Below are 20,457 nucleotides of genomic sequence, written 5' to 3' on the forward strand. Positions count from 1 at the left end.
TATGCTGAGAGAAGGTTCCAGAAGCAAAGGTAGCAATAAAGAGGTGATAATGACAGTGCATAGAGAGATTTTAAGGAGATTAGGATCTGTGAATGATCAAGGCTGAAGCCAGTGCTATGTGACAAAATATGTGGGGGATTGGGGGGAGGAAAGGAGGAATGGGTGAAGCAGAGGCAAAATGGAAAATAGGGGAGAAGGGTAGCAGAGGGGGAAGAGGAGAGGAAAAAAGGTTAGGAGAGAGTGGGGAGCAAGAGACAGACAGACAGACAGACAGACAGACAGACAGAACAGTGAAAAAATTTAAAAAAAATAAAATAAATGAAAAGAATTACAGAGCAGAATGAAAACAGATGGGGTCGAGATGGGATAATCAACTGAATTCAGTGTTGAGGCCAGCAGGCTGTAACTTGCCTAGTCGGAAGAGGAGATGCTGTTCCTCCAGTTTGCGTTGAGCTTCACTGGAACATTGCAGCAGGCCAAGGACAGGCATGTGGGCATGGGAGCAGGATTGTGTTGAAGTGGCAAGCCATGGGAAGGTCCGGGACCTGATTGCGTACAGACCGAAGGTTGCAAAGTGATCACCCAGTTGGCGTTTTGTCTCTCCAATATAGAGGAGACCACATTGGGAGCAACGAATACAATAGACCAAATTGAAAGAAGTACAAGTGAAATGCTGCTCAATCTGAAATGAGTGTTTGGGGCCTTGGATGGTGAGCATGGAAGAGGTAAACGGGCAGGTGGTACATCTTCTGTGATTGCATGGGAAGGTGCCGTGTGCGATGGGAGAGGTATTAGGTGTGATGGAGGAGTGGACTAGGTTGTCCTGGAGGGAACGATCAATGCAGAATGCAGACAGAGGGAGGGAAGGGAAGATATGTTTAGTGATGGCATCGTGTTGGAGTTGGTGAAAATGGTGGAGGATTATTCTTTGCATGTGAAGGCTGGTGGGGTGAAAGGTGAGAACAAGAGGGACCCAATCCTTGTTCTGGGACATTTGTGGACATTGTGCCAATCAAGTGGGTTGCTTTGTCCTGTCTGGTGTCCATCCAAAAGGTGACAGTCTAAAAAATAATTGGCAGAACACACAGTGAGGAGAAAATACTTTACTGTGATCTGGTTGGTATGTGCTGCCTCAAAAGGGTAGCAGAGGCTAGATTCAATAATAATTTTCAAAAGGAAATTCGATAAATATATTAAAAAGAGAAGAGAAAGGAAATAGCAGTGCTAAAGAGAGGAGGGGAATGGGACTAAGTGGATTGGATTGTCAAAAGTCATTGCTGTGCCATAAGATTCTCTACTTCTACAAATTGCCCTTGAGATGTATAAGATATTGACAAATAAATAGAATTTAGAAGTTATGCAACAGTCAACTTGACTAACTGTGGAATGACTGATGATTGAGACCAAATTTATTTTATATTTACTTGTGGGATTTGGGCACCATTGGTGAGGCCAACATGTATTATTCATTCTTAATTGCCCTTGAACTGAGTGGCATGTTGGGCCACTATAAAGGACAGTTAGGAGTAAAGCACTGTATCGGAAGTCACATGTAGGCCAGACCAGGATAAGGACCGCAGGTTAACTTCCCTTAGGTGCCATTAGTAATCCAGATTGGGTTTTTAAACCAACAATCATTGGCCTAGTTTCTTTTATTGACTTCAAATTTTGCCAGATGCCATCGTGGGATTTGAACCTCCACCCCACAAGGTGGTGGAATCTGGGACTCCAGGTTACTAGTCATTATGCTACCACCCCAATGACTGTTGCAGCTCAAGATTGTTTGAGAGTGATCACTTCATAAAGTATTGACAATAAAGTAAAGTAGTGGATTAAAAGAATACAAGATCACCACATTTTTTCTAAGGATGCAAAAGTACCCCAGTAACAATCACAGTAAAAATGCCTGGCAGTCAACAAGCTAGAAAACAGTGTAAGGGACACAGGCTAATTCAGAGGCACACAACATACGATGAATGGGAGGGATATCAAGAGTACAAATCTGATCAGAATTCAGTGTGCAGGTGATAGCAGCAAATCTGACAGATTTAATGGGGATAAATTTGATGCTAATCATTGCAATTCAAAAGAGAGGGATCAGCTGATCATTGAGCTAGGAGGGAAAGATTAGTGCAAGAAGGTCATTAAGAGAGTTGTCGAGTGCCCTATAGGAAGTGGGAGAAATTAAAATCAAATGCATTTCACAAAACATACAAAGACAGACTTGACAGAGAGTCACAGGGAGCTGCTGAGCGAGGAGCAGCAGGAAAATTCACACTGATTATGAAACACAATGACGTGATGGAGGGCATGATTGAGATGAGCATTTCACAAAAAAGATTCTTTATATACAGCAGAGTATCTGGGAACAAAGTAGCCCAGCAGCTAATGTGAACACCATAACTTGATAATGACCTGATAAGAAGCTGCTTTGTATTGATGCCTACTGAGGTGTGAATATTGGCTCTGGACATGGGGAGGAGCTCTGCTGTGCTTCTTTAATATGGTGTCATGGGATCTTTTACATTTTCCCTTGAAGGCAGAAGTGCCTTGAAATCCTGCCTCCTCCAAAATGTATGTCTCTCTCAGTGCTGTGTTGGAGAATCATCCAGGGATTGCAAGCCTTGAAATGGGGCTGGAATCAATGTCTTTTTGTTTGATGGAGCTCATCAGAGCCTGCAGCAGGGGAGAGAGTCCTGGTGAGAAATTATTCATGGAGTTTACAGGGGATTTGATTGATTTGGTATTTCCCCACTATGATACAAGTAACTTCATCCTTTTTAAATTCTGGCTTCTATAAATTAGTATCACTCTCTTTGGTATCCAACAGTAAACAATTTATCTTCCAAAGAGTCTGATCAGGTGAGTTAGCATGGCAGGAAAAGTAATAAAAGCAAAAAGTGCACAATCTAAATTTGAATATAAATAATCTATTGCCCTCTGCCAGTCTAGTGTTGTGTATGTCATGGTGCCAACCGCAGAGGGGCTTGCGGTTTGGGTAGGACATTCTACTAATCCTCCTTTCTACATATTTTATCAACATACTCAGACACGTTATCACACATTTCTGGAGCCGGTGAAACCTGAAAACAGGCCTATCGTTCAAAAGTAGCAATACTAACATTGCACAAAATACCATGAATTCTCCTTTGGATTATGTTTTTAAATCAATCTGTTCTGATTCATGTCCGGGGCAGATGAGACTTGAATCTGAGTTTCTGACCCAGAGATTGAAACACTTACTGCTGCATTATGAGAGTACAATCACCCTTTCTAGATTTTGTTTTAAAGAAACCCATTCAAACATACAATAACACATGTCTGAAGCAAGTGGGACTTGAACCTTGGCCTTCTGGTCCAGAGCTAAGCACATTACCACTGTCTATAGAATCTAAGTGTCTATCTAATTAGCAGTAACAGAGAATGAGTGACGATTGAACCTTAACAAAGTGAATCTTTTTTTCACACAGCAATATCTCATTATTGCACAATAGCAAAACGTACACGTTTCCATATTGACCGGTTAGGCATAATTCCAACAGAAGAAACATCTGTCTCCATTGAGTCCTCATGCCTGACTGCTTTTCCTCACTCAAAGACTGTGGGACTTCATCAGATTAGGTGGAGTTTAGGACAATCCCAAGATAACCTTTTCAGAACCATGACCTTATGGATTAGTGCAGACTATATATATGCTCCAGTAGTAGGGAATAGTGTATGGAGAACCAAAATCAACAGGAATGTGGATACATTTCAATTATGAAGAAATAATTATACTGATGTGTTTTTAAAACCAAATACACTTCCTATAAAATTCCTTCTGTTGAAAGGAGCATGCCCCATCATAGGTTACAATAAATCTATAAATGTATGACCCATTTATACATTTCAGCAGCTCCAATTGTACACAATACATGGGAAGACAACTATTTATAACATCTTCAGTTCTACACTGACAAATATCTTTAATAAAGCATTTCAAAACAAATGTGGTTGAGGTATCCTTTGGAAAACTGTGTCAATGGTTTGTATGTGAAATGTATCAAATTTAGAGGTTGGAAACAGGCTATTTAAAGCAGGTCATTAAGAGTTCATCACCTGTTAAGCTTCTTCATCCCACCTTTCTTCATCCATCAGTTCTTTCTGTATCTGTCCTGGGTTTGCCAAACTTCCCTTAAAATGCATCAATGTTACCACAATCATTTCACAATCGCGAGTTCCACCTTCTCACCACACACTGTGTTTAAGTGGTTCCTTCTGAATTCTTGCCTGAACAATTACTGTATCATCTATGAACATTCAGTTACTATGAAGATAGGATGTTTGTGACAGTCTGGGGAAGTTCTTGTCATTTGTTGAATTCTGTACGCTGTGCCATTGCTGTGTCACATAACTGGTGCAGAGGAACTGGAGACACTGCAATTAAAGTTAAGGAGGCATTAGATTCATCAGTCTGTTTTTCCAGCAGCATAGGCAGAATGAGCAGTGGCTGCTGAGAGAGCAACCACCTCCCAGTGCTCTTTGCCGAGTGGAAGCTGGCCTCCTTCATGCTGTGTGGTAACTTCAGAAGGCTGGCGGGTCAGATAAGCCTTCTAGGAGAAAGTGAGGACTGCAGATGCTGGAGATCAGAGCTGAAAAATGTGTTGCTGGAAGAGCGCAGCAGGTCAGGCAGCATCCAAAGAGCAGGAGAATCGATGTTTTGGGCATGAGCCCTTCTTCAGGGCTCCTTCAGGAAGGAGCTCTGAAGAAGGGCTCATGCCCGAAACCTTGATTCTCCTGCTCTTTGGATGCTGCCTGATCTGCTACGCTTTTCCAGCAAAAGATTTTTCAGGTCAGATAAGCCCACCTATACTCTTCTATATGTGTTGTGGAAAGATCACCCAATAATCTGAGAAAATTATCAGGAGATGCAGAAAACCCTTCACAAAGTTAAACTTGTATTTACAAATACAAGCTGTGGCAATCAGAAAATGTCTTTCCTGTCTGCCCACCCCCCTCTTGAGCTTCTTCAGTTTATACTTGTCTAGTTCCCGTGCTTATCTGGTAGCATTAGCATAACCAATCATATTAGCTTGCTTTCTAAACTAATCATCTTCTACCACACTAGTCTACTACTTACCCTTAACCTATCACATTATACAATCATCATCACCATTTGCTCGTCTATCACATGATTTAACTATCCTATCAAAGTGTGCTACCATTATTTGTTACCTGGGCCCTATAACATGATTCTATACATGCATTACACCACTAAGTTACCTACATAATTGCCAAATTAACTTCCATATATTCCATATTCCCCACTTTGAGACCTACTGTTCTCACATAGAGAAAGAATACAATGAGGCTGGACATACAAAGACCAAATCAATAGTTGCAGCCCTGAAAGCGGGAAAAAACAATTTCCAATTCTCAAAGGAGTTTCCTTCCATTCCTGGAATCACTAGGCCAAAAACCCATCTCACAATAGCTAGAACAAGAAAAAGGACCCAAAGACCTCGCATAATCTAAGGGCGCATGCAACACACACAATTCAGGCGTCTTCATCTGGACAAGACTTCAGCACTTCAACAGACATCAGATCATAGTAATAGAGTGTTGGAACCTTCACAGAAGAGGGAGTTGGTCCAGAATCCATCGGAACAACAGGGGACTGTCACGCAGCAAGACACACTAAAATAGACTTAATAAAAGACAAATGCAACAATAATCAGCATTTGATCATGAACAATCCCAATCTTGGTGAACCAAGCTCCACCTCCCCCCCCCCCCCATCCATCATTCTTTCCAACCAGTCAGAAAACCGATGGCCAGACCCAGCATTCTCCTTCAGCTTCTTCTATAAATCCCTTAGCTTGTCTCTTTACTAAGGCAATGATCCCTCTGGGCTAGTATTATTGGGTATGAAAGTACAGCAATGTTCCCAATGTTCTCCGCCAACAACCAGTCCAAGGTCTGCCTATTTTGCCATGCCATTTTACTGGTTGCATCTCACTGCTCATCTGCTCAGCCCTGCTGAGGGGGCATCATCAGTGTAACTAATAAATCCATGCTGGTTGTAATAGATATAATTAATCCATTCAGCAGTTTTGCTAACACCAATGGCAGGGATAAATGCTTCCCAGCCCATGGCAATCTAATTTCTGGTCTTGAACTCGTGAGGGGATGCCCCTTGGCTGACCTATACCATTAATTTGTATTGCTGGATCAGGGACACACTCCTGTTTAGGGCGGTGCAGTCAGTTGTGATAGGGTGTCAAAACGGGCCCGTGGTGACAACGATCTCTTGGAGAACTACATGGGTGCAGACACCATCCCGGTCTGAGGGAAGCGTCAGACACAGACTCCTTCCAGGCCACACAGCCATCAGGTATCTGCCAAGGGAATGTGCTGAGAATTCATGACAAACTCTTGTTGTATCGCACTGGCACCAAAAGGTATGGCAGTCATTACGTCAAGCGTATTCACACGAGGGCTGTCAGTGTGGCCTACCAGAACGGAGCCACTCCATCTGAAATGTCCAAAGCTCAAGCCTTTATGTACCACAAAATCAGCTATAGAGAATGTCTGGTTACTTTTACTGGTAGACCATAACTGCAACACTGTTGGAGTTGCTGCCTCCCCACTCATCCTGACTGTATAATGTGGAAGCCTGAAGGAGGAGGCACCAGAAAGGGCAATAGGGCCACATATGACAGTGAGTGATTTGGATCAAATGTCCCACAGGGTCATTGTCATTGCCATTGGGAGCAGGTGGAAGAATCATAGGGCACAGGAATAACAAAGTATGACGGTTACAACTTAGCACACAGGAAGCAGTCTTGTCTAGTCTGTATTGCTGCGGTGTCATTTGCCAATTGGTATCAATGATTACTACAGGCAGACAACCATGATAGGGGAGTGGGCTCCACACTCCTTACTCCTCTATTCTTTTGGCTAGGCTTTGCAGGGCATTGGCACTACCAAGCGCGATCCACCAGGTCTGCCAAATTAATGGTCCCCAAGACTGTAGACGGGTAGAAAGGTTCAGGACTGGGGAGGGGGACATTAGTGACAATCGGGAGAAAATTCACCTTTCACAGACCCATCTCTGATAGCCACGGAAGCACCAGTATCCCTGAAGACTTCAGTCACCGACTGCTCAAAGTCACGTGAAGGAGCATCGATTCCCAGCTCATCTGTTCGGTCACCGCTGCCCCTTCCTCACCTTCACTTACCTCAGTTCCGGAGTCCGTCTGCATCTGCAGGACAGCTCTGGTGTAATGATTGAAATGATATCATATGGATCATCCCTCCACTTGAACAGTAGTGGGCGATGTCTTGGTTACCATGAAGGGTCCCTCTCTTCTCGACTTGTTACACTTTCTCCGGAAAACCCATACATACACCTGATCTCCAGGTTTAATAGGTCCCTCTTCATTGCCAGACACCAGCACCCTCAGTTTTTCCTGTGTGTGGATAGACTCATGTATCATCATTAGCTGTTGCATGTTCTGCTTAAGTTCTAGCTCTAATTATTCCAAGCTAAGTCTTTCAATACGGACTCCCTCCACCTGGGCATTGGCATAGGTCTACCAGTAAGCATTTCATGTGGCAACAAATTAGTCATGTGGTTAGTCTGCACACGGTAGTTCATCAGTGCCAGTGACAGCACATCAACTCAGTTAAGATTGGTGCTTGTGCAAATTTTATTCAACTTAGCTTTTAAGATTCCATTAATCCGTTCCACCATACCTTGTGATTGGCGATGGTACACATATCCAAATCTCTGCTTGATCCTCAAAGTCTGCAGCACCAACTTGACCAGCATTTAGATAAAATTAGACCCATTGTCTGAACTGATTTATGATGGTATGCCAAACCTCAGAGTAACTTCATTTGTTAAGTATTCCCCTGCTGTACCTGCCCCGAGTCTTTCGATGGAGCTGCCTCAATCCATCTATTAAACCTGTCAATTACCACCAACATATATCTCTTCCTTCTCGCTGTCGTTATCATGTCCACATAGTCGATCAACAAATGCTTAAATGGTCCCTCAGATACTGGTATGTGTCCTACGGGGGGTACTATCCCTTACTGATATTATTTTGAGCACATACGTGGCATTGGGATGATATGTCATTCACTGAGGCCTGCAAGTAAGGTGACAAGAAGCCGTCCTTCTTTATCTTCCTCAGTACTTCCTCTCAAGCACAGTGATCCAACCCACGTGCCTCAGGAGATGAAAATGGTCAACAAAGGGGTAGGTGCCACCCACAAGCCTTCCTGTGTGCTCCACAGGCCTTTTTGGTTCTGCCTGGCTCCCCTCTGTCTCCACAGTATTTGTTCAGACAAGGTCACCTTACCTTGCATGTCAAGGGTGTCTGCTATTGACCTAAGCACACTGGAGCACAATGACAGCTGAAGTGCACCCAAGGGCCATTCTAGCCACGTTATCTGCTGCCTGATTAGCCTCAACCACCATCTCACTGCCTTTTTTGTGTGCCTGGCACTTTATAATAGTTAGCGCTTTTGGCTTCATTAATGCAGCCGTTAACTCTACAATCTGTTGGCAATGCTGTTTGGGATCTCCGTTGCTTTTTCTGAAGCCCCTTTGCTTCTAGACCATCCCAAATAAATGGCATTCCCCATGAGCATAGGCTGAATCAGTATAGAAATCCATCTTCTCACCTTTCATCAACTCACATGCTGCTGTTAGTGCCTTAAGCTCAGCTAGCTGGGCTCAACAAGGTTGACGACAGGCCTTCTATTTGAACGTCCGAAACTGAGACTGCTCTTGCTGCACTACTGCAAACCCGGCATGGTTCCCATCATGGTTCATGCGATAGAGACTTTTTAATCCTCACCAAGCAGTGGCTTAAGGTGTAAATCAGTCCTCAATTTAACGAATGTAATCACCTCCCTTATGCAATCGTGGGGCTCTCCCCCATGTCCTAGTGGAACATAATCCTCTTTATCTCTGCATAGTTATGTCTGGAAATGTCAATTATATCCGATATGCCATTATCCTGGCAGGTGTCAATGTAAATTGCCCTTTTTCTAACAATTCTGCTACCTTATGGTGAGTGTACAAGATCACTGGATAGCCCATCGTTATGGAGGATGCCTTCTCACAGGCAAAATGTGTTGCCGCCAGTTCCTGGTAACAAGGTGGATATCCCTGAGCCAATCATTCCAATCTGGTGCTATAATACACAATAGGCTTCTTAGCTTTCCCTACGCCCGTTTCTTGTGCAAGTACTGCGGCAGCATAACCTTCCCGTCTGTTTGACACCCAAAAGGTGGAAAGGTTTCTCAATTAGGCAGGGCTAATGCCAGAGCCAACTGCAATGCCTGCTCAAGGATGTTGAAAGCAGCTGCAGCATCCTCATTGCACTGCAGTCCACTAAATGTCCTACCTCCTTCATTATTTTGGCCTATTCCCCAATCCAGTCTGAAGTAAATCCTGCCATCCCTAACACACTATTTCTGACCCTCTTAGAGTCTGCCTTCTCACCATACCCCTAAGCCTCCCCACTGCTTTATCCTTGTCCTTGGAAACTCCAGTTCTGTCTGGGCTGTTGCGGAATTTTATTTTGTCCTTGGTTTGATATCTGTAGAAAAGATCCCCCAAAAATGTTTATAATCAGCATGAGGTTTTCCGACCCTTGCCAGGTAGTGAGAGAGAGTTCTTCCTGGATTGACATTTTGTTCATTTCAGGAGCGCCTATCAACTCAGTTGTCACTGGCAACATCTTTTTGCCTTTCTCTCTCTCTTTTTTTAAGTGCCTCTAGCTGCATGGGTGTTAACTTTCTTTGCACCTCCTCCTGTTGATCAGCTAGCTTCTCTTTGTCTTTCCGGTATCTTTTGACTGCATGAACTACATGATCTCTGAATTCCTGGCAGGCCCACTACCTCCTCTTGCTTAGATGTAACTTTAGGGGGCATTGTCTCGACAATAGCAATTTGGAACATTGTGGTCAACAGTTGGTCACCTTCCACGTCTTGTTCTGTTTCAAGCCTCCACCGTTTTAATTGGCTTTCTAGATAGGTTGCTGGGTTTTCACTGTGTCCCAGTAGATCCCCTCTCAAAGCTTTGAGATTGATCTTAGGTGGGTAACAATGTCCAAGGGCCTGCCATACCCTCAGATCTTACCCTCGGTCAAACCCAGCACCATCAATCATCGGATTGTCCACCACATTCTTCAGGCGAGCTCAGTCCATTACTTCAATTTCAGGAGCCCCACCACCTTTATTAACAGTGCCTTCAAATCCCCTACAGCCAGCAATCATCCTGTGGTTTCATCTTCAAGAGGCTCTACTTTCCAGCTCCATCATGTCAGCTAGGCCACACATTTTTCAGCCTTTCCAGATCCTGGGTTCCCCAAGAAATGTATTGCAGCTGTCTCCCCCCTTTATAAACAATGGCAGCATTTTCCCTCTTGGGAGCTTCTTTCCCTTATTAGAATTGCTACATTGTGATTCCTCATCAGATTCCAATTCTGACTCAACTTATATTTCCTCCCATTTTTAAAAAAGAACAAAGGCTGTTGGTTCTGCTCTCTGGCATCACTCTTCCCACCACACCACATCACACCTCCCCCCCCACCCATTCGCCCCAGTCGTAATTTGTGCCTGATAGACTTTCCTCAATTCCTCTCCTTCAATTCTAAAATGTTTTAAGATCTCCATCTCCTGTTCCCTTTTCTGTATTCTCTTTTCAGTTTTATCTTTAGATGTGTGGTTCTTAATTAACACTTCCATTTCATCACACATATTTCTATCAAAGGTACTTTCTTTTGGCCAGTTAGTTTGTAAGTCCTTAGTTCTTTATTCCCCATTCTTCAGAAATTTTTATGATATCATTTTTTGCTACTGGGAATTTCTTACTCAATACTTCAACTGCAATCCCTTTGTCCATAGCTAAAATTACATCAGTCTATTTATCATACAGTCCTTGTTTTTAAACTTCAACAGTCTAATAGAGCTTTGGAAAACTTGGCTATTCTCTGCTATTTTACTTTTAATCATCTGTTACCAATCTGCCCGCTTTCAATTTCACTCGGAATCAATAATACGAACAATAAAACAATATTTCCTTACCTGTTCTGCCCATACAGTCCCCTGCTTTCTTTCAGGACGGTATCTGCAGGAACTTTCTGTCCTGCCTGTACAGTCCACTAATTTCTTAGGGCGGTATCCGCAGGAACTCACCTACATCACATGAAATTTTTTCTCAATCTCTTTGTTCTCCACCTACTCATCCCGCTGCGCAGTTTTCCTGAACAATCCTCTGCACCTCACCAAACTTTAATTTACCATCCATTTTATCATTCTTTGGATTGGAGACACCCTTTGGCAGTTTCCCCTACACTTCTGCGTTCCCAAGGAACTCACTTGCTTGACAGAATATGGAGCAAATTAGCAGCAAAACACGTACATTTTTTGTGGGGGGGGGGGGGCAACCCTTTATTCTGTTAGTCTCCAGAGGGTCCTCAGGAAAACTGGGAAGTGCCCTGTAGCTGCCATCTCTTATCAGAGGGAGGTCTCTTTCTGACCCGGTTCGCAGTGCCAAATGTATTGTGGAAAGATCACTCAATAGTCTGGGAAAATTACCAGGAGACACAGAAAATCCCTCATGAAGTTAGACTTTTAATTATTTGCAAATACAAGCTGTGGCAATCAGAAATTGTCTTTCCTGTCTGCCCACCCCCCTCTTGAGCCTCTTCTGTTTATACTTTTCTAGTCCCCACACTTATCTGGTAGCATTAGCATAACTAACCATACTAGCTTTCTAAACTAATCATCTTCTGCCACTCTGGTCTGCTGCTTACACTTAACTTATCACATTACACCACCATAGTCTTTAGCATTAGCTCATCTATCACATGATTTAACTAGCCTATTATAGTGTGCTACCATTATCTGTTACCAGAGCCCTGTAACATGATCCAATATATGCATTACACCACTAAGTTAACTACATTACTGCCAAATTAACTTCTTTATATTCCATATATGCTGTCCCATTCAGATCTTCAGCCAAATCCACAATAGTTTCCACTGGAGGCTCATGCAGGGCCAAAGGAGCTGGTGGCTGCAAGCGCCAGATCAGGTGATGGAGCTTCTTCCTCAGAGTTGTGCCTTATCTTTCTCCATTACCCCTTGAGGCTGAAAATGAGGAGAGTGGGAACTCCAAGGTGGGGGGTGAATTGAGAAACAGGAGATCCACTATTGCACAATCAGTAGCCCCCTCAACATTCCACAGAACCAGAGAAGGAGATCTTAGACTTAAAAAGTGGCACAAACCAGGAGCATGCTGCCAACCTCAGTTATCTCCACAATATCAAATATGAGAAGCCCCATCACTGCTGACACCATGATATAGTCAACCATCTCCTCAGGAATTCTTTTTATTTGTTCATGGGATGGAAGCATCCACTTGCATGGCCATAATTTATTTGCTATCTATTATTGTCCTGAAGACATCTTTATCCTCTGCCATTTCTGAACTGACTCCTATGATTAAGAGCCTCTTAATCCTGCAAAAGAGACAGTGCTGTGTGAGTGGTTGTGCAGCACTGTGATTGGGGCAATATACCTGACGTAGCAATTTGAGGCAGTAGGAAGCATTATGAAGTTGGCATCCTACTAGGATTGTGGGATGGGGAGAGGAGGCGGTTGGGTTGGGGGGCGGGGGTGGCAGTGTCCTCATTAGCAGACTTTTGAAGTGAGGAGGATACTTGTCACCACGCCCATCACAGCAAACTGTGAGTAGAGCCTTTATTGTTTGCTGTGGGAATATCCAAAAGGACTCAAATATTGATCATCTTTTTGGCTAGCCACAAGTACACCTTCTGTGATGATCAAATCCTAGAGTAGGACACAAAGCAGGACCTCCTGTGTCAAAGATGTGACTGCTACCCACTACATCACAAGCTCACGAGCAGTGAAGTAGAGTATCTGGATAATAGGCACAAGCCCTTAGCCCCAAAGAGCGTTAGTGAGTATGTGAAGGGATTGATCAAGCAGTGGGAATAATTGGTGATTCATTGGGTACAAGATGACATGTGACTGACCCTCTTTGAGATGAGTCACACTCAAAACAATAACGGTTTCTCTTTTGGCGTATCCTGGCAGACCTAATGACAATTTCCAGTGATTTTAAACCTGAGGTTGTGTTACTGGTCTCAGAGAATTGTTCCACTGGGGGAGGGTGGTTGAGTAACTAAAGAATCAACAAAAGAATATTACCAATCAAAATCTGAGACCAAGACACAGAAACAGATATCAGGATAGATGTCCAAAAGCTTAAAAAAGTCAGTTTTAAAGGAGCAGCTTCAAGGAGGAAAGTTCATACAGTTGGGAGGAGATGATTTCAGACCTTATGGCCTAGGCAGCTGATGTTGGGAGAAATTCTATATAAAGTAGTGAAACCCACAGTTTAGGCTGTTAGGCACAATAGAATAAATTATGCACGGAGATTCAGCGAGCAAAGTGACTTTGAATTGTGATCTCCAGATAGTCTTCAGTCCTCGAATAGAGTTTCATACATCTGCCTTTTGAAGCCTGGTCAAATATGGCTACAATGCTCTTATTCAGTTTTATCATTCACTTGAGCCTCTTGCTGAATATATCCTGCTTTCGGCATTTTTTGGGGGGAGGGGAACGTGGGCATCCTAATAGTTTGATGTTCCAACAATATCTATCCTTCTAAAGGCCTAAAAATGGCTTTGCATCTTTCCTCTGTTTGTCTTGTAGCTTATTTAACATGCACACAGAGAAAGCCTTTGTCTATCGTAAAGAGCATTCAAAAATGGAATTCCACTTACACTGGTATCAATGCAAGATGCCAATCATTATTCAGCGATGTGCTTTTCCTTAAATCAGCTACCTTCTGCTTTATATTGTCTCAACTCCGTTTGGTAAGAAGTTGATTTATATTATTTACTTTGCCCTCCTCAGAAGTCCACCTACTGCTGAATGTTGGAAGTTGTCAAGGAAGTAAGTAACTCCCTGCATGTTCTCTAAGTAACACTTTCTGATTGATTTGGAGATGCTGGTGTTGGACTGGAGTGTACAAAGTTAAAAATCACACAACACCAGGTTATAGTCCAACAGGTTTAATTGGAAGCAGGGGCTTTCGGAGCACTGCTCCTTCATCAGGTCGTTTGAAGGAGCAGCACTCTGAAACCAATGTTTCCAATTAAACCTGTAGGACTATAACCTGGTGTTGTGTGATTTTTAACTTTAAATTTCTGATTGTGCAGTGCTCCCAAAGAGTTACATTTCAGGTTTGTTTGCATAAATGGAATTTGTATTCCTTTCAGCGTAGAAGAGTAAAGAATGATCAGTTTGACATGCCAGAAATGGTGAAGGGGTTGATTACGGTAATTCAAGAGAAACCACTGCTTCTAATGGAAAATAAATCCTTAAAATTAGAGCTGGATATTCAAGGCTGGTGTCAGGAGCCACATCTTCACACAGAGGGTAGCAGAAATCTAAAGGTCTGTACTCCAGAAACTGAAGGCTGGGGTTCAATTGAAAATTTCCAAACTGACTTTGTGGATTTTAGTCCATTAATGATTTTAAGGGTACAGCTGGGAATACAGACTTCGACTTCAGATGAGGTTAGCAGGAATATAGTCTTGTTTTGACATGTCAGGATCATCAGAGCAGCCATGATCTCATTGAATAGGAGAGGAGACTCAATGGGCTGAATAGCCTACTTCTGTTCCTACATCTTGTATCCTTATGGTATGGATAATTAAAATAAATCAGTCAAAGCACCAATGTCGTTGAAAGCAGTGCTCAATACCTTCCTTTTAGGATTTGCCAATTTAGCATTGCAATTGGACAACCAAATGATTATCTTCTTCCTTTAAATGACAGTTTCTAGGTGTCAGTCTAGGCTAGCTGTCAAGTTGGAGAAGCTGATAACACTGCATTGAGTGATTGATTTACCATAGTCAGACACAGATTCTAAGCATAAAGCTCAGGACTTGGCCTGTATGACTTGTTGATAAGGCTGGCTCAGTCTCAAATGCTGTGCCCATCATGATTTCTCTACATTTACAGCTAGCAGTGTTAAACAAAATGAAGGTAGGTCCAATAAACACTCGTCTAATGAGCAGAATTTTGTTCAAGTAACTACTGAGATGTCAAACATGAGCAAACAGCCTTTATAACAGAGCTTGACACATCAGCTCTGAAGAAGAGTCATCTTGACTCGAAACATTAACTTGCCCTCAATCCACAGATGCTGCCTGACCCATTGTGATTTCCAGCATTTTTCCTTTGTTGTCAGAGCTTAACATTCCTTTGGAGCAATAAAAAAAACTGCAGTGAAGATTATAACAGTAGAGCTTCCAATCTGGAAGATTGTTAAGGAGATGACATGGGAACAGTGGGTTTTGATGGTCTAACCAAACAAATCACTATGACCAAGAAATGATCTCAAATAATTTTTCAGTTGGTTAAGCTAATGCAAACTTTGATTTCATGGGTTTCAGTGGGGGCTCGTGCCAGTCACTGACAATATTTGCCCAATAGATGTGTCAGGACAGAGTGGGCAGGCAACATGCTGAACAAAGACTCACTTCTGGCAGAAATAGGTGGCTTGTATGTAGAAAGATATGACCAATACATTTAATGAGGAGCAGTGGATCCTGACAGCATCATCTAGCTACTCGTAGGGCAAACTTCACACTGAATCCTTGCTGGTTAGACATGAAATGGACTAGGAACCAATGCCAGGAACACCACTGACTGGCTTCTGTACCAAATAGGATTTTATCATCTGATTCCTGCTGTGTTCCAGTTTACTGTGTAGGCCACAAGTACATGTATCCAAAAGCTATTAAGAAATTTCAGATTCATGTTGCTTCTTTGGATTGAGACTTGTATATCCAGATAAACTGGAGATCTGTAGAGTCATCAGAGAAGCTGAGAAAGGGTTCAATATCTCTGGAGGAGAGGCACAGCACAGATTGTGGTTTCATTTCAAATCACAGAGTAATGAAAATGCAATTACAATTTCTGTAAAACTGAAAATACTAACTCATGCAGCTTTCACATTAATGCTGCTGCTATAGACGGTATATGCCGATTTCGTCAGCAATTTAGCCCACAATTTCATGACTGAAATAATGTAGAAGAGTTATATCGGATATAAAATTGTTCTCCCCACAGATTTTGCCAGATCTGCCGAGTTCCTCCAGTACCTCCTGCATTTGTTACTTGAACAAAAGATTAGGCTTGAAGACAAACCTTTTTTTGTTATCATTCTTTTAAATTCAAGAAAGTTAATGCAATGCTGGCCTTTTCATCAAGAGGACAGGAAGTTCAAGAAAATGGTGGATGGGAGAGGATTCTGGATTGAAAGTGCTGCTCCCTTTTTTTGAACCTTTTCTCTGCACTAGAGCAGGTTTCCTCCCATTCTTGGCAAGGAATTACAGTTTGTATAAGTTTTGCATTGTTTTTGGAACTTTAAAAAAAGATGAAAAGCAACAATACTTTGAACGGGAGGAAAGAGAGACTAGGAGATAAAGTTTCGTGGGAGTGACCATGTAGAGAAGTCGGAGGACGACTCCACAAATTAACAAGAATACAACAGAATCAAACAGTGCAGTTTCACAGCTGAGGATACCTGACTGACTGTGAAATCACAAACATCTCTGGAAATGGTCAAATGAAAAACAAACTATGGTATAGTTCCAGTCTGGCCTGGAGAGACCTCATTATCAGAGCTACACACAAGGAGTGATCAGTGATTTCACAGCCTAAATCAGCTAGATGGTCGATTTTAAGATTTCTAAAACTTATAAATATTGAACTTTTTTTGTAAATTTATAAATGAACAGGGTGAGGCATTTTTATTGTATGTTGCACCGAAATCTGTCTTGATTAAATTTTTAATATAAACATTGTCCAAGAGCAGTGTTTTTGAGCAGTAGGGGTGCGCTAACACAGTTTGTTGAGAAAGCCACAATCTGTGCTGTGCCTCTCCTACAGAAATACTGAACCCTTTCTCAGCCTTTCTGATGACTCTATACATCTTAAGTTTATCTGGATATACAACAGTCTCAATCCAAAGAAGCAACATGAGTCTGAAATTTCTTAACAGCTTTTGGATACATGTACTTGTGGGGTTTTTTGGGGGGTATATTCTAGCTCTGTAGATTGTTTAGGGTGCACAGATGGCTTTTAGTAGAGAGTGATGTATTCTTCCTGTCACATGTGGGAGATTAGGGAGACTTTCAATGTTTCTGGAGATTATGTCCCAGGAAGCATGTTTGGATGCAAATCCTTTTGGATCATATGGATTGGTTGGAGCAGCAGTTAGAGGCAATGAGGAATTTACATAAGCCAGGGGAGTGATGACAGTTTCAGTAATGTAGAAAAATCGCAGATACAGTCAGGTAGATGGGTTACTGCTAGGAAAGGTAGGAGAAGTAGGCAGTTATTGCAGGATTCACCTGTGGATATCCCCATCTCAAACAAATATGCTGTTATGGATAATGTGGGGAGTGATGACCTCTCAGGGAATGCAACATTGACAGCCAGGTTTCTGGCACACAGACTGGCTCTACTGTAATGAGGGGCATGTCCAATTCCAAGAATTTGATAGGGACTCTCTAGTCACGGGCACAGACACAGTCATTTCAGCTGCCAACAATGAGACATCAGAATGGTGTGTTGTCTTTCTGGGGCCTGGCTCAAGGAGGTCTCCGAGAGTGTGCAGAATATTCTCAAAGGAGAGAATTACCAGTGGAATGACATTGATATCAATGTGTACAATGACAAAGGAAGAGAAAGGGGTAATTAAGCAGGTAGTTAAAAAACAGGTCCTCTTGGGTAGTAATATTTAGGTTACTTTTGGTGCCATGTGTCAGTGAGAGTAGGAATAGGAAGACAGGGCAGATGAATGCATGGCTGAGGAACTGGTACAAGGATAGGGAATCACATTTTGGCCATTGGGATCTCTTCTGGGATAGAAGAAACCTGTATAGGTGGGATGGGTTTGATCGGAATTGAAGGGTGACAATATCCGGGTGGAGAGATTTGCTAGCGGTATGCAGGAGGCTTTAAATTTGTTGGGGTGGGGGGGGGGGGGGGGGGGGGGTGGGGAGGAACTTAGATAGTGAGCAAAGAGATAAATCTGAGGCTGCTGCACTAGAGAAGCGCAGCAACTTAAATACTCAAGGCAGGTAAGAGCAAGGCAGAGAATGAGACAAGACTGATAAATGACATTTAAAATGCAAGAGGCCTGACAGGTAAGACAGATCTGATTGGGAACATGGGACTAAGGTATCATTGCTTTTACAGAAACATGGCTCAGGGAGGGGCAGGACTGGCAGCTTAATGTTCCTCAGTATAGATGCTATTGGAAGGATAGAAAGGGGGAGGGGGAGGGGGAGTGGCCTTTTTGGTTAAGGATAACATTATGGTAGTACTTAGAGGATATTCCTGGGAGAACATCCAGTGAAGTTGTAATGTGTGAAACTGAAAAATAAGAGATGATTACCTTATTAGCGCTGTACTATGCCCCCAATAGTGAGTGGGAAATTGGGAAGCAAATATGAAGGGAGGGTTTGGTTAAGAAAAAAAAGGAAGCATATGTAAGGTATAGACAGGATAGATCGAGTGACTCCTTAGAAGAGTATAAAGGCAGTAGGAGTATACTTAAGAGGGAAAGCAGGAGGCAAAAAGGGGACATGAAATAGCTTTGGCAAATAGAATAAAAATACATTAAGTACAAGAGGGTAACTAGGGAGAAAATAGGGCCCCTCAAAGATCAGCAAGGCGGCCTTTGTGTGGAACCACAGAAAGTGGGGGCAAGGTACTAAACGAGTATTTAGCATCAATATTTACTGTGGAAAAGGTTATGGAAGATATACAAAGTAGCGAAATAGATGGTGACATCTTACAAAATGTCCATATTACAGAGAAGGAAGCGCTAGATGTCTTGAAACGCATAAAGGTATATTAATCCACAAGACTTGATCAGATCTACCTGAGAATTCTGTGGGAAGCTAGAGAAGTGATTGCTGGGCATCTTGCTGAGATATTTGTATCATCGACAGTCACAGATGAGGTGCCGGAAGACTGGAGGTTGGCTAATGTGGTGCCATTCTTTAAGAAGGCCAGTAAGGACAAACCAGGGAACTATAGACTAGTGAGCCTGACGTTGGTGGTGGGCAACTTGTTGGAGGGAACCCTGAGGGACAGGATGTACAAGTATTTGGCAAGGCAAGGACTGATTAGGGATGGTCAACATGGCTTTGTACGTGGGAAATCATGTTCCTCAAACTTGATCGAGTTTTTTGAAGAAGTAACAAAAGAGGTTTGATGAGGGCAGAACAACAGATATGATCTGTATGGACTTCAGTAAGGCGTTCAACAAGATTCCCCATAGGAGACTGATTAGCAAGGTTAGATCTCATGGAATAAAGGGAGAACTAGCCATTAGGATACAGAACTGGCTCAAAGTTTGAAGACAGAGGATGGTGGTGGAGGGTTGTTTTTCAGACTGGAGGCCTGTGATCAGTGGAGTGTCACAAGGATCAGTGCTGGGTCCTCTACTTTTTGTCATTTACATCAATGATTTGGATGTAAACATAAGAGGTACAGTTAGTAAGTTTGCAGATGACACCAAAATTGGAGGTGTAGTGGACATCAAAAGGAGGTTACCTTAGATTACAACAGGTTCTTGATCAGATGGGCCAATGAGTGGCAGATGGAGTTTAATTCAGATAAATGAGAGTTGCTGCATTTGGGAAAGCAAATCTTAGCAGGACTTATACACTTAATGGTATGGTCCTAGAGAGTGTTGCTGAACAAAGTGTTGCTGGAATGCAGGTTCACAGCTCCTTGAAAGTGGAGTTGCAGGTAGGTAGGATAGTGAAGAAGGTGTTTGGTATGTTTTCCTTTATTGGTCAGAGTATTGAGTACAGGAGTTGGGACGTCATGTTATGGCTGTACAGGACATTCGTTAGGACATTGTTGGAATATTGCGTGCAATTCTGGTCTCCCTCCTATCAGAAGGATGTTGTGAAACTTGAAAGAATTCAGAAAAGATTTACAAGGATGCTGCCAGGGTTGGGGGATTTAAGCTATAGGGAGAGGCTGAACAGGCTGGGGCTGTTTTCCCTGGAGTGTCGGAGGCTGAGGTATGACCTTATAGAGGTTTACAAAAGTATGAGGGGCATGGATAGGATAAATAGACAAAGTCTTTTCCTTGGGGTGGGGGAGTCTGGAACAAGAAGGCATAGGTTTAGGGTGAGAGGGGAAAAATATAAAAGAGACCTAAGGGGCAACTTTTTCACATAGGGTGGTATGTGTATGGAATGAGCTGCCAGAGGAATTGGTGGAGGCTCCTACAATTGCAACATTTAAGAGGTATTTGTTGCGGTTGTCCTTTTAGATGATATAATGATTGATGGTGTGGAAGATCGTATCAAAGGAGTCTTTGT

Source organism: Hemiscyllium ocellatum, chromosome 3 (assembly GCF_020745735.1).
Source record: "Hemiscyllium ocellatum isolate sHemOce1 chromosome 3, sHemOce1.pat.X.cur, whole genome shotgun sequence".
Taxonomy (NCBI): domain Eukaryota; kingdom Metazoa; phylum Chordata; class Chondrichthyes; order Orectolobiformes; family Hemiscylliidae; genus Hemiscyllium; species Hemiscyllium ocellatum.